We start from the raw sequence: 15,933 nt of genomic DNA on the forward strand, positions 1-15,933 counted from the left end.
ATATTCTATCTTAATCATACGAATTATATCATTTAATTTGAGATAATTATCAAGTTTTTAATGATTATCTTGTTCATTTTTGAGTTTAAACGAGTTATCGTCAAATTGGTGATAAGCGTGAAGCATAATCCATATTCCTATATAAACTAAGGTAGGATATCATTATTTTCTGCTACAAAACTTGTCCACTTCCATTCACTATCACGAATTCAAGTCCTAGCTCAAATGTTCTTCAAGGTTTGACTTATAAAAGTCAAACGGGTCTTTTAATTCACAATTGATTAGTTCCACATACGATGACGGGTAAGTTTGTATTTTTCTTGATAGTTATTAACCCATGAAAGAATGCCCTCATCCAATTTCAATGGATTTGGGGGATTTCATGTTCAACAGAATCAGTTTCAAGTTAGAGTTTATGTTAAGAACTAAATTGGGGGTTTTTAATTACACTATGAATTGACCCGAATTAGATTATGACTTTTTAGTATCGTGTGTTTGTAATTATGTTTTGGACATGTTGGACCCGAATTCGATCTCATAACGACATTCGTACCGACTACGAACCAAACACTCATTTAAGTTCGTTTTCTTTATATTCCATGTTTAATCTCGGTTTTATTATTAATTTTTATATGTTTTAGTTTGATTTTAACTTTGTAATTCTCATTTAAATTTTAGGGCATTCTCAGGTTCGGTTTTATCAGCTCACTTAAGTTGGTTTCTTCTATTTAATTATCTTCTTTCACATACCAACTCTTAAGGTGAGTAAATCACATCCCCTTTTTATTTTTAAATGTTTTGAGGACATGTATTAAATAAATCTCATTATTATTATTTCACATCCTCAACTACAATTCTAATGTATGCGTTTACGTGTATTGCTCAATTTTTTGTTGCATGTAATGTGCTAAAGTATTTACTGTTTTACTATTGGTGGCCTCATCCTCATTAATAAGATCTTACGCCATCTTAGTAGATTGACTTAGTGTCATGATGAATGAATTTTTATATTTTATTGTTACAAGTTAATTATTGTGATTACGCATCCGCATGGGAATTGATTTTATTATTATATATATTAAATTGTGTTTTTGCTCACCAACCTTATGTTCATCAAATATTATTTTCATACATGTTACAGGTTCATATCTTGGATGATTGAAGAAGTTAGTAGTTTGAACTTTAGGTTATCAAGAAAATAAACAATTTATTTTTCATGTTTTGTTTGGTTGAAAGTTTGGATAATGTTTGAATTTTTGTGATGTACTTTGGATTATTTGAATTTAAATAATTAAATAATATCACTTTATTATTGATAAGTGTCTTACGAGCTATTGTGCCATCAGTTGCGCTCCGACATCGGACCAAACCTCATTCGGGACCAGATGCCATACCAGACAAAAACCGAACAATTTCCCAAACACCTCGTGTTTGGTAAGGACGTGTTTGTGTTTGGCGGTATGTCGTTCGTTAGTCACCTTGTACACATCGGAGTCGCAAGTGCCACCTTTTCGATTCTCTTCGTCATTGACGCAAATATTGTTAAACCACGCTAGCTTTCTTCCCACCTCTCTCCACTTTCCGTTTAAAGAATTGTTTTTGCGGCACGTCGGTCTTTGTAGGATTTCATGAAATTCTATTGTGACCGCCTCCCAAAAACACGGTCCCGATTGTGCATTACCCTTGCTTGCATTTTCGGATTCATCAACCCAAGCCCGTGCTAGGGTGTTTTCCTCGCCTGTGGTCCACATTATCCTTTCTTCATCTTTGGCCGAACCATTAATGGGAGCTGAACTTTGTGGGCTAGTCTTGCCGGCCGTACTTCTTTTTCTCGTCCTTTTCTTCTTTACGAGTTCAGTTTGGGTTTCAGGGACAATTTCTAGTCCGAGCTCTTGAATATGTTGTACTTTTTCGGCTTGTGATTGAGATCCGGATTGGGATTATATGTATTGTAGCCACTTCAAAAACTCGTCCAATGCGGCAACCGACCCTTGCGTTACTTCCGGAGTCAATAAGTGGTTGGGATCCATTTTTTGTTAGAGAATGTTGAAGATGAATATGGTGAATGATGAAGATGGAGATGAAAGATGAATTGGAAACGGATTAAAGAGATGTATTTGTAGTAGGTGGTTAATAATTAATAAAATAAAACTTTTTTTTAAACAATCGTTAGCTAATGGTCCAAAACAAACCCACTATTCTCCGTGACGAGCGTGATGGTGATCATGCTCATCACATCATGCGTGATGGGAGGACGAGGGGGTGGTGTTCCATGATACCATTCTCCAACATTTATGCCACATAGAACTATCTTTCTCTTATTCTCTTAACCACACTCCATGGCCTAACTATTTAAAAATATGACCATTTTGATTGAAAGTTTTAATTTAAAGTATGGAAGAATATGGCCATTTTGATTGAAAGTTTAATTAACTTATTAGTTGTTACTTGAAATTGTAAACTGTGTTTTTAGGGTATTGGTCATTTTCATGATGTACCATATGCGAGAAGAAATTGAGATGGATAATGAAAACAAATAACAAATAAAGAGTAAATTGCTATTTTGACATATGCGGTTTACGTTTCATAGCCTATTCAGCCCAAGTGGGATTTGTGGACAAATGACACCCTGGCCGTTAGTTTTGTTTGCGATTTTGGCCGCTAAGACTATAAATCGTAAGTTTCCTTTAATATTTTTTCTTTTTTTCCTCTAATTTTTTTATCACTTGTATTTTACAGACTTGACAAACAAAAACTTATTACTAGTTAACCAACTTATTTATCTATTAAAAATGTATATTTAATATACTTTATTAGTTAATTTGTTTATTTTTGTTTGCTTGAAATAGTTATATATTTTTTACACTTTTTGTAAATGTTATTAATTAATTAAGCAACATTTTTGTATAAAAATATTTTTTACAATATTTGGAACTTATTTATTTTTGTTTGTTTGATTAAGCTATTGACTTTTATCATTTACATTTATTATAAACTTTCTACTATTTTTAAAGTATTATAGAGTTATTTGAAGTTTAAAGTTTATTTGTTAATCGTAAATCATATTTGAGGCGTTGTTATCGGTCGAGAAAGTGCTTAGTAGATGCTCGTTTATTTTATTTTTAATTGTTTGTTATATATTTTTCTTTTCTTATGTATTACTTGTTATTTGAACACACTCATTTTCTTAACGAATAAACACGAACAAGAAAACCTTGTTTAATTAATAAAAGAAAATTAAATAAATTATAAAAGTGTAAAAGTTATTTTATATAAAACAAATAAGTTGTTTAATTAATTAATTATTTAAACTTTGAAGAAATATATAAATTAAAAGTGAGAAAAATAAATAGCGTATTCAAATAAACGTAAATTAATAGTTTAACGAAAAGTATAAAATTATTCATTTTTGTAAAATAAATAGGTTGGTTAGTTAATTTATAAAATTTTGTCAAATCTATAAAATAAATATGATAAAAATAGTAAAAGAAAATAAATAAATAAAAGACATAATTACAAAGTTAGCTCCTGACGTTTACCTAAAGTAATAATATTAGGTACTAAGGTTTAAAAGTTGCATATATGGGTACTAAGATCTTAATTTGTAACAATTTTAGGTACTAACTTTAACTCCTGTTAAACGTTAACAGAATTTGTGTCAACTCATCGCCGTAACGCGCGATTTTTACCGACCGAATAAACATCGTTTTAAATATTTTAATTTTTTTGTATGTTAATCCTTTTATATACTACTTCAACAAATAGATATTTTGGTTTTTATTAAGATACCTTTACTAACGTAACCAATATCCGTTGAATATGCATCAGCTCGCTGCTGTAACACAATGCCCGGTTTTAACGGCTGAATAAATATTGTTTTAAATATGGTAATTTTAAAAAATAATACGTTATATATTTTTTAAGTACGTTAATATGACGAATTTAGTTTTTAGGTTTAGTTCGGGTACCGTAATGAACGTAGTCAATATAGATAGAATTCACGTTGACTCACAATTGAAACGCCTGAGTTTTACCTATCAAATTTGTCGCATAACGCGCCGGTAAATCACTAGCTTCCATGCTAATTAGAACATAAAGTTTTAAAATATTCCTAAAAACAAATATGCCAAATAATTTAGTGAGAATGTGTCATGACAATCAACCACAGTGTCATGACAGCGAGTTGATACACATTCCATTAACTTTTAACGGAAGTTAAAGTTAATACCTAACGTTGTTACAAAATTAAAACTTTAGTAACCATGCCTGCAACTTTTAAACGTTAGTACCCAATCTTGTTAACTTTGGAAAATGTTAGGGACTAACTTTGTAATTGTGTCTAAATAAAAAAAAAGACTTACATTTATAGATGTGTTACGCCGGAGAATTCTGCTCTTCTGGTGGCATAACTGTCAAGTGGCAGCCGACGGTATGAATTCCTGACGGAACGTCCAAGACAAACTCTAAAAGCCAGCGTGGGTACGATTAAAACAATATAGTCAGGCCAGAGTGGGCAAACGAGACTTTCCAAATTTAAAGAGTGCGAAATCCCAAATATAAAAAAGTCACCGTTCTTAAAAAAAAAGTAATTTCTTTATGTTTAATGTGTCTAGTTTTTCAAAAAATCTCGACGCATTTAAAAAGAAGCCATTTATTTGGAGAAAATGGTTCAAATCCTTTACTTTCTTTTTTAGCCTCAAATCAGCTGAGCTGTCTGATAACATCTTGTAATCGGTTTCGTCTTTCTATTTTGCTTCCGCGATTTCACTATAAATTACCAAATGTACGTGGTGTTCGCCTAGGAAGTTTTTGGAAAACGCAAATTCTGTCAAAAAGTCATTAGAGCGTGTGATTTTTACCGGTAATCCTTAAAAAGTACGAGTTTCCCATTGAATTTTATACATAACTAGTTTTTAACCTAGCGCGTTGCGCCGGCCAGTTGGCAACCCCAATGTTGAAACCCGGGTGTTTGTAAAACCTGGGCATTACAACGGTGAGACGACGCGAATTCAATTGGTATCAGTTACGTTCATTACGCTATAAACACCGCTGATAAAATTTTAGCATTAAAACAAAAAAGTAACGTGTCAAATTATCATATAAAAAGATTAACATATTAAAAAAACAAAATATTTAAAATGATGTTTATTTGATCTGCAAACCCGGGTGGTGGTAAAATTCGAGCGATGTCGATCATGGCATTGAGGCGGTAACACGACACGAATTCGGTTGGTTTCAATTAAGTTCGTTACGATACTGAAGCTAAAAAAATTGAATATATATATATATATACATATATATATATATATATATATATATATAAATTAAGGTGGACCAAAAGCCAATTGGGGATGGGAGTCGGGTGGCGGGGGGCGTCGATTGGTAAACTTGCGCACAGGTAAAACCCGAGCGTTGAGACAGCGAGTCTACGTGAATTCGGTCGGTTTTCGTCAGCTTCGTTATGGTACCGGAACTCAAACGAAAAAAATAGCATTTAGTCAGTTTTCATTGCTTACAATTTGATAACTAACTAAATAAAAAAAAACAAAATTCATGATCAAATACGGTGCCATAAGGTGTCCCAATTAAGCACTTGTAACACTAAAGTTCATATTTATATATTAGTAATCAATGTTTTAAAAATCGGTTTTTTACACGTACCGGATTAGGCTAAAAAATGATACAACCAGTTGAACCGGGTTATACCTGGAGGTTCAACCGGCTGAACAGTTTACCTTATAATTTCCTATAAATACAACTTTAACTTCAAAAATAACCCAAAAATAATCTAAAAGTTAATCTATATTAAAAAAAATAATACCAAAACACTCAATTTAAAAAAAACATTCATAAAGTTTACACATTTGAATATTAATTATTGGTTTAAACGTAATTTTGATAAAATATAGGCCGCAAATATCAAAAATTTCTTGGACATAAAATTGGTTTACCGGTAAAACCGGTATTTTAGAAAAAAACCGCCGGTACGATGTTCTAGCAAACTAGCCAAAAATATCGGGCTCAAAATACCGGCTTGTTGTGCAAAATCCGGTTTAACCAGTTCAACCGGCCGGTTTGAACCAGTTTTTAAAACAATGTTTGTAATCACACTTAAGAGAAATATAGTGTATTAAAAAAGCAAGTATTCGAGTGCCGCAAAGGTTGGAATACAAAATCTAGTACTCTTAAGAGGATATGTTGTCTTTGTTCATTTTTGCGACCATTACTTTTTCATTTTTCATATATTTTGTGGCTTTCTTTTATTTCCCCACACACTTCCTCGGCCTTTTTCTCTCCCAAGAGCTGCCTAATCTCTCAACGTCCACACGTTTTCTATTTCCAAATACCATAATAATATGTGGACGACTTAATAAAAAGCTTTTTATTACGTCACTACTTCGCTAGTGTAAACAACTAAACGAATTGCCAGCCAGATCTTTTACTAGTCTATGGATTTCTTTTTTCCTTTTTCCATTATACCTATATTTTAATATTTCATGCATATATATATAAGTATGTGTGTTGTTTAAGCCAAAGTTGTGCCTCATTTTCTCGGCACATCGGATACAAACCTATAGGAAGACTGAAACACTAAATGGCGGCCTCCGTTGAAAACCGCCGGTTCCGCCACGAACCCGGTCTATCCGCCACCACGGTTGCCCGCTCCTTCAGCCCTAACCACCAGCGTTCCGATTCACCCTTCCGTGGCTACAACTTTACCACCGGTAGTAGAGACTTTTCGACGTTGAATAAGGTGCACGACCAGTCGAGTGACGAGGAGGGCGAGGTTGACTACGCTGACGCCATTAAGAAGTCTAACTCCGAATTGGAAATCTCGGTTTTCGATCCGCGAGACGTTGGCACTGCGGACCAATGGATCGAGCGGAACCCGTCCATGGTCCGCCTCACGGGTAAGCACCCGTTCAACTCGGAGCCACCGTTGAATAAACTCATGCACCATGGGTTCATCATCCCGGCCCCTCTTCACTACGTCCGCAACCACGGTCCAGTCCCTAATGCCAGTTGGGACGACTGGACCGTGGAGATATGCGGCTTGGTGAAACAGCCTGCTCGTTTCACCATGAACCAGCTGGTCAGGGAATTCCCAACTTGGGAATTCCCAGTGTCGCTGGTTTGCGCTGGGAACAGGCGCAAGGAACAGAATTTGACGAAACAAACCATCGGGTTCAACTGGGGCGCTGCCGGGATATCGACATCGGTTTGGAAAGGAGTCCCATTGTTCCAAATACTGAAAAGATGCGGGATCTATAGCCGGAAGAAGGGGGCGTTGAACGTGTGCTTTGAGGGAGCTGAGGATCTTCCTGGAGGCGGTGGTTCGAAATACGGAACCAGTATCAGCATCGAGATGGCAATGGATCCGGCGAGAGATATTATATTGGCGTACATGCAAAACGGGGAGAAGTTGTTACCGGATCATGGGTTTCCGGTGAGAATGGTTATTCCGGGCTTCATCGGTGGTCGGATGGTCAAGTGGTTAAAGCGTATTATTGTGACTACTCCGGCGTCCGAGAATTATTACCACTACAAAGACAACCGTGTGTCGCCGTCACACGTCGATGCTGAGCTAGCCAACGCGGAAGGTTACTAAATCATAGAATTAATATATAATATTTACGCTTAACATTTGAGATATGATATTTTTGAGTTCGGATTTATTTATGTTTATGGAAAATATATATAAATATGTTGATGATATTGTATGTGTGGTGTAGGTTGGTGGTACAAACCCGAGTATATAATCAACGAGCTTAACATAAACTCCGTGATTACGACACCCTGCCACGAGGAGATATTGCCGATTAACGCATGGACTACTCAGAGGCCGTACACCTTGAGGGGATATGCTTATTCTGGTATTAATCGTCTTCCAAGATCTTACTTTATCGGTTAATATTGATAATTTTAGGTATGGTAGGAAAATCTGAAATATTTGTAAAGGGTATTCAATGACTTGATACGGGTATGATATGAAGCGATACCCTATGCTATTTACCTACATTAAAACCGTATGATTTAAAATTATTATGCATTTAATTTAATATATATTGCAATTGATTTATAAGTTGAGGTTAATATAGAACGTAGGTTGAGAGAAAATAGAATCTAATCACGTACTATATGTCTATATGGCAGCTTGCAAAGAAAGCTATTTAATTATGAATGAAAAGAACAATTTTACATAATTATTAACATCAACTGAATCTGTAACAACAAGTGGATCTTGAAGAATCAAGTACCACAAAGTAATTTAATAATTGTAGATCTGTAATGTTCAAAGAGGCAAAATGGTAATTAACAATTTAATATACATGGGTTGGTCAAGACTCAAGATTCCGTAGTTACATCGTTTTCGACCCTTACTTTTAAGTTGTTATATAGAACATGTCGGTTGGAACTGGTTTTATTAATAATGAATAATATTAGCAAGAAACAGCTAACATAAAAAAAGACAAAAACTTGTTAGAATAGGTTAAAACTTAAAAGCACTACATGTACTATATTATATACCTTTAAATAGTTTTATTTAAAAATTGTGTTTTAAGTTTTAACAATATACTGTATTAATTAAATAACTACTATATGTTCAAACAACTTGCTTAAATTAATACTTATTGTCTCCTGAAGAAACACTAATCGACCCCGGGCAGATTACGGATAATCTGGGGGTTAAATAGATGTTTCCCACGAGGGGTTAGACCCGGCTAAGATGGTTCTTCTGATAACCTGCAAAACAGACACCGTGAGCTCGTCACTGAGAAGGGGGGGTACCTCCTTGTGACCACCCTCCGGCGTGAGAATCAGACTAAATTTCTCTTGAATATAAATGTATATTAAGAGATTGCTAGAGCAGATATCAGGTATAAGATGTAAGATACAAGATAAGATGAGATGATCATACCATTTGGGGTATTTATAGCCGAATGTAGGTTTCCAAGAGGGTATAGCCGGCTGAATAGTATTCCTGTTCTACCAACTGTGGCCTACGCACATGCCATGCTGGCAGTTGGTGAGTAGGCAGCGGCTGACAATGACCAGGCCTGCTGAGTACTATTCCTTTTCCACCAACTGCAGGCTATGCACGTGGTATGACAGGAGTTGGTGAGTAGGTAGCGGCTAATAGTGACATACAGTAGAAGAGCATGCTGCTCGCCATACTGTTGTCAAAGGGCTGTCGTATCTCTGGTCAGATCTTTTGCCCATACCTCGTCAGGTACAGTACAAAAGATCTTCCAGTATCGTACGGACTGGCTCATTTGGGCGGGAGTATTCCCCCTCTCGCCTTTGTGCGGGATTGTTCCCGGCTTTGCTCATTCCTTCAGGTGACTACTGATTTATTGAGAGCTAAGTGCCTTGTGCGTGTAGCCTTGCTGCGCGGGTGGCCTTCCCTGATGGCTTGTATCCGCAGCTGCGGGAACAGGCGGAGTACTTCACCATTGGGAGGCATTTCCTGCGGGAACAGCTTGCGTACTGCGCGTAAGGACGTCACGTCTCTGAGCATGGTGGGTCCTACGGATCCAGTTGGTTTCTGCGCAGACGTCTCTCTTCAAGGTGAGTCCTGCGGGTCCAACTGGGCTCTGCTGGGACCTACCTCTTCAAGTCCCCCCAGTCCAATGTTCTTCTCATGAATGTTTAATAAAGTGAGGTGAACTTTTGGACTTAAGCAAAGGGTTTTGAAAAGGGTTTAGTTTTAAGGTTTTCCATGGGGATTCTTCCCGCGGAAGTCCTTATGTCACTTGCAGAAATTCCCGACTTTCCTGCTTGATCTTTGGGTATGACGCGGGTAGGTCTGTAACCTCCTCGCAGGTCAGGAGCGTTGAGTCCCACTTGCGTGGATTCTCCATGAGGTTTTGGTAGTTTTGAACATAGTGATCAATTATGTTAAAACCACCAATTCCATCTTGAAGCTTCAAACAATGTAGTTCTCGACGTTCCCGCTATGCGGGGATGTTATTCCCGTTTCCGCAAGCATTGCCCAGAGGATCCTTCTTGGTTTCAATTCCCTGCGGAGCGCTAGGTATGTGAAGGGTTTTGCCTTAACACTGTACCCGCACTCGTCTTACGGTTACTTTACTTCCAAGGTATTCCTGGCGTCAATTCCCTGCGGGTGCTAAGTATGTGAAGGGTTTTTCCTTAACACTGTACCCGCACCCGTCTTATAGTTACTTGGTTGCCGAGGAATTCTTGGCTTTAATTCCTTGCAGGTGCTAAGTATGTGAAGGGTTTTGCCTTAACACTGTACCCGCACCTGTCTTACAGTTACTTGGTTGCCAAGGTAAGGGGTATTTTCCCGCTTTTGAATCTTTTTGAAATTTTGAAATTCGAAGTTGGTGAAAGGATAAGAACAGTCCAAACTATTGAAACGTCGTCCGACGGTTTCTTCTGACTGTGTAAGGACGTGCAGGAAGTTATGGCGACGTGACAGTATATGGTCATTCCAGGCGCTTTTTCAGGCGCGTGGCCGCGAAATTACTGGCACGCGTCCTTTTAACAGCTGTTGCCAGCTTGCTTTTTGCCACGTGTCATAGTTTCATTGCACCTGCGATTTCTCTCTCTTCCGCATTAAATTCATCGCATTAATTACGATTAGTATATAAAGGGGGAGAGGGTCCTTTGTAATCCACACTTTCACTTTTCTCTTCATCTTCAAAACGATTTCCGGCGAATACTCACCTTTTCAGTCGAGCATTCTCTTGAAATCGTTCTCTTTTTAATACATGCAAGATGTCTTCTCATGATCTTGAGGCTACAGCCCAGGAGGCAGGGGTGTACGCCGATGACAAGAGTACTGCTGGCGAGTGCCAGTGTGCTCTGCCTGTCGATCTATATCAGTACATCGTCAGGAAGTTCATGCTCGAGTCTCTCGAGCCTGAGTTTCCTGAACCTCATCAGACGGTGTATGATGCCCCCAGAGGCAAGATCGGGGTATATGCTGCATTCTTTGTCTATGGGAATCTTAGGTTCCCGTTGACAAAGTTTGTGTACCGTGTCCTAGAGAGGCACGGTGTACACCTGACCGAGGTGCACCCGATGGCGATCGCGAAGATTCGCCACTTCGAGTGGGTGTGCCTGTCACACCCGGCCCTGAGCGGCGGAAACAGCCGGGCGCGCACGAGTGGGGATTGATACTTAAGCACGGGCCATTGCAAAACATTCAAAGATTTTCATTGCGCATGAAATGTTTAATACAAATACATTACATTGATTAAGATTACAAAAAAAAAAAACATCCAAGTATAAAACTGAAGATTTCCTCGCCATATCCCCTTGCGCGGCGGGTAACCGTGCGCATCGAGGGGATAAAACCAAAATCTTCCAAAAAGCTTGTTTTAGATGTTCAGCGTGTGGTGCTCTAAGTGTGACTCCATGCGCTACCTAGTTATCTCCTGAAAGACACGTAAAAACATTTGAATCAGTATAAACTGAGTGAGTTCACAAGTTTTAGTAACTTGATAAATCGTATTGCATCATAATCATTCTGAAACATAATTCTGTTAGCATCATTAAAACACATGCTTGGTAAAACATAGTTCTATCAACATATTCTGATAAAATCGTTTCGCGGGTTACGCGCGAACATTTCTGGGAACTGTGCTCGTCTGTGTAAGTGGCGCTGCCACTACGAGCTAAAATAACGTAATACCGTCCCGCGGGTTACGCGCGGACACTTCTGAAAAACTGTGCTCGTCTGTGTAAGTGGCGCTGCCACTACGAGCGAATATATGCTGTAATACCGTCCCGCGGGTTACGCGCGGACGTTGTGCCGGAAAACAAGGCGCTCGTCTGCGTAAGAGGAGCGACCTCTACGAGCGGGCTTAAACCCATAGTACTGCCCCATGACCGTACTAGGCACTCGTCTGTGTAAGAGGTGCGACCCCTACGAGTGGGCGGATCAAACCAGCAGTCCCTACCCTTGGAGTTCCAATGGTAAAGTGATCACTTACTCGAATCTGGTGCACTATCATCGAAAAACCATAGATAACTGTTCGCATTGCTCATCATGAAACATAACTTAAACACGTAATCGTTTGCTTAGCTTGTAAGTATACCATGATAAAACATTATTTAAGTACGTGTCCCTCGCCCCGAAAACAGTTTAAAAGTAGTGAAAACAGTGAAAATAGGGGCTGTGAGACTCACCTGTGGTTCTTGTTAAGGGATTAATCGAGATTCGGGTTTTCTTGGTGTTGGCCTCGGAATCGAAGGTCTAGAATACGATTAAATAACAAATATATATATTAAGATCAAGATATAAGGGTTGGAAAGTAGATCTCAAGGTTATAATCTCGGCTTACCTAGTAACAGGATCGGAGCTGGAAACAATGGATGCTTGGGAAAAGATTAGTGCAAGTTTGTAGTTCTTTGAAGTGTGTTTTGGGTGATAATTTAGGCTACAAATTTATAGGCAAACTCAAGGGAACATAATCCCTTGCTTTAGGGAATTGAAATCTTTTGAAATGATGATAAGGTATGGAAATTATTATTATTTATTAAAAAGAGTAGAAAAGTAGATTAAAGATTCTGATTTGATATGGACAGGACATGCAGGGCTGTGGTTGGTGAGAGTGGGTGGCTGGCAGTTGACTTTTACAGTTTGCTTTTTCAGTGCTTTAGACAGTGTACAGTAAAAAGTAGAAGTTTTCTGAAACACGCAACCGCCCTCTTTTGGGCGGGGACAATTTCCTTAAATCTGATCATTTTGACTAAGTGTTCTGCGCGTATAACTTGGTGCGCATAGCTTCCTGCGTGTAGAACATTTCTTTGCTGCGGGTAGGTGCGTAACCTTCTCGCAGTTAGGGACATTTGAGTTTCATTTGTAGATTCTCCAGGTGGTTTTGGTATTTCAACATAGTGATCAGTCATGTTGAAGTCAATTCCATCCTGAAGCTTCAGACAAACTAGCTCTCAACGTTCCCGCCATGCGGGTAGGTTAGTTCCCTTCCGCACGCGCATAAACGATGTAGGATGCACCCGCCTTAGCATCTTGCGGGATGGTCAACCCATAGACAACATAACGTTTAAGTTACATGAAAACATAAGGCCAAAACGTTCACGCATGGCGCATATAACATATGCTCACGCTGGTTCTTAACATGGTGCGCTCGCGCAGGGCGCACATAACACATGCACGCGCTGACTAACATGGCGCGCTCGCGCAGGGCAAACATAAATGCCCGCGCTGATTCTAACATATTCTCGCGCCGGGCGCACATAATGTGCCCGCGCTGATTCTTAACATAGCGCGCTTGCGCAGGGCGCACATAACAAATGCACGCGCTGACTAACATGGCGCGCATAATATTTACAATCACCTAATTATTAGGTTGATTACTTAGTTTAAGGGGTTGGGAATTTACCGGGTGTCACATTCTCCCCTCGTTAAACGAATTTCGTCCCGAAATTTAGGAGACGTTGCTGGCAGAAGCCATATTCTGAAAGAGGTGTGGGTATTTTATGCGCATCTGATCTTCTCTTTCCCAAGTGAATTCAGGCCCACGCCTTGAGTTCCATTGAACTTTTACCAACTTGATTCTGCTTCTGCGCAACCTTTGTTCTTTCCAATCGGTTACTGCTATAGGCTCTTCTACGAAGTGCAGCTGTTTGTCAATATGAATTTCTTCCACCGGTAAAATCAACGTTTCGTCAGATAAACATTTCTTGAGGTTGGATACATGAAACGTATCATGAACTCCACTGAGTTCGGCGGGTAGACGGAGTTTATAAGCAACTGGACCGATCCTCTCCAGGATCTCAAAAGGTCCAATGTAGCGCGGATTTAGCTTTCCTCGCTTCCCGAAACGGGGGACTCCTTTCCATGGAGAGACTTTCAAAAGTACTTTATCCCTTACTTGAAACTCCAACGGTTTCCTTCTCATATCAGCATAACTTTTCTGTCTGTCGCGCGCTGCCTTAAGGCGATCCCTTATCTGAAAAATCTTGTCTGTTGTTTCTTGGATCACTTCTGGACCAGTCATTTGCTTGTCGCCCACTTCAGCCCAACACAGTGGGGATCTACACTTGCGCCCATATAAAGCTTCGAACGGCGCAGCCTTAATGCTTGTGTGATAACTGTTATTGTAAGAAAATTCAACCAACGGGAGGTGGGTATCCCAACTACCTCCAAAATCGATCGCGCACGCGCGCAGCATATCTTCCAATGTCTGGATCGTTCGTTCGCTTTGTCCATCCGTTTGGGGGTGATAAGCCGTACTCATGTCCAGTCGAGTACCTAACCCCTCTTGTAATGATCTCCAAAACCTTGAGGTGAACCGACTATCTCTATCAGAAATGATGGACACTGGGACTCCATGTTTTGAAACTACTTCTCATTGGTCTTAAGTTGGCGCGAGGCATACGCTATAACTTTGTCTCGCTGCATAAGGACACATCCGAGTCCCTGGTGTGAAGCGTCGCAGTAAACAACGATGTCATCTGTCCCCTCGGGCAGGGATAAGATTGGCGCACTACATAACTTCTGTTTCAACATTTGAAATGCCGCTTCCTGATTCTTGCCCCAAATAAACGCCTTGTCTTTCTGAGTTAGCGCGGTCAGAGGTAGAGCTATCTTGGAGAAGTTCTCAATGAAGCGTCGATAGTAGCCAGCTAGTCCAAGGAATTGCCTCACCTCGGTTGGGGTTTTTGGCGCTTCCCAGTTTTCGATGGCTTTAACCTTAGAAGGATCGACGTGTATTCCTTTCTCGTTTACAACGTGACCGAGAAAGTGAACTTCTCTAAGCCAAAACTCGCACTTGGAAAACTTCGCATACAACTTTTCTTTCCTCAACAATTCTAAAATCATTCTCAGGTGTTGCTCATGCTCGGCCTTGGTTCGAGAGTAAATCAAAATATCATCTATAAACACAATCACAAACTTGTCCAAGTATGGTTTGCACACACGGTTCATCAGATCCATGAATATAGCTGGCGCATTAGTTAGCCCGAAAGGCATCACTAAGAACTCATAATGGCCATATCTGGTTCGGAAGGCTGTCTTTGGTGCGTCTTCCTCATGGACCCTAAGTTGGTGGTATCCTGACCGTAGATCTATCTTCGAATAATAACTGGATCCCTGCAACTGGTCAAATAAGTCGTCAATCCTCGGTAAGGGGTACCGATTTTTGACTGTCAGCTTGTTCAGCTCCCTGTAGTCAATACACATCCGGAACGAACCATCCTTCTTCTTTACAAACAGTACTGGAGCTCCCCAAGGTGAAAAGCTTGGGCGTATGAAACCCTTATCCAATAGTTCCTGTAACTGATTGGATAGCTCTTGCATCTCAGATGGAGCTAAGCGATAAGGCGCTCGAGCTACTGGCGCAGCTCCTGGGACCAAATCAATACGAAACTCGACTTGTCGCGGCGGCGGCAATCCGGGCAAATCTTCAGGAAAAACTTCTGGAAATTCGCGCACTACTGGTAAGTCTTCAATTCTTCGCTCATCTCCTTTCTCTACTACATGCGCCAGGAAGGCGTAGCACCCTTTCCTTAGGCACTTACGCGCCTTTAGGCACGAAATCAGTTTCGTCGCAACTCCCTTTCTTTCCCCTTGGATCATCAAAGTTTCTCCGTTCAACAGTGGAATCCGAACCTGCTTCTCATGACAAACAACCTCCGCGAGATTCTCGACCAACCAATCCATACCTACCACAATATCGAAACTCCCCAAATCTATTGGCAACAAGTTTATATTGAACTCATGACCTCCCATGACTAATACACATTGCTCAGTCCTTTCATTCGCGCATAACTGCCTACCGTTGGCTAGTTCTATAGTATAAGGTTTGTCTAGCCTACTGGTCGCTAAGCCCAGGGAGTTTTTAAACTCATGGGATATAAAACTTAGGTCAGCGCCAGTATCAAATAAGACAGATGCATAATGACCGTTAAGCAAAAACGTACCGGTTACCACATTCG

The 15,933-nt window shown here is 39.6% G+C and overlaps 1 pseudogene; it reads left to right on the forward strand.

Annotated features, from left to right (window-relative positions):
- Positions 1 to 6,595: 6,595 nt before the first annotated feature.
- On the forward strand, positions 6,596 to 7,971 carry LOC143608216 (nitrate reductase [NADH] pseudogene; annotated as a pseudogene).
- Positions 7,972 to 15,933: the final 7,962 nt, after the last annotated feature.

Source organism: Bidens hawaiensis, unplaced genomic scaffold (genome assembly GCF_021521415.1).
Source record: "Bidens hawaiensis isolate Kalapana, Puna unplaced genomic scaffold, B.hawaiensis_p1.1 tig00108771_1, whole genome shotgun sequence".
NCBI classification, from domain to species: domain Eukaryota; kingdom Viridiplantae; phylum Streptophyta; class Magnoliopsida; order Asterales; family Asteraceae; genus Bidens; species Bidens hawaiensis.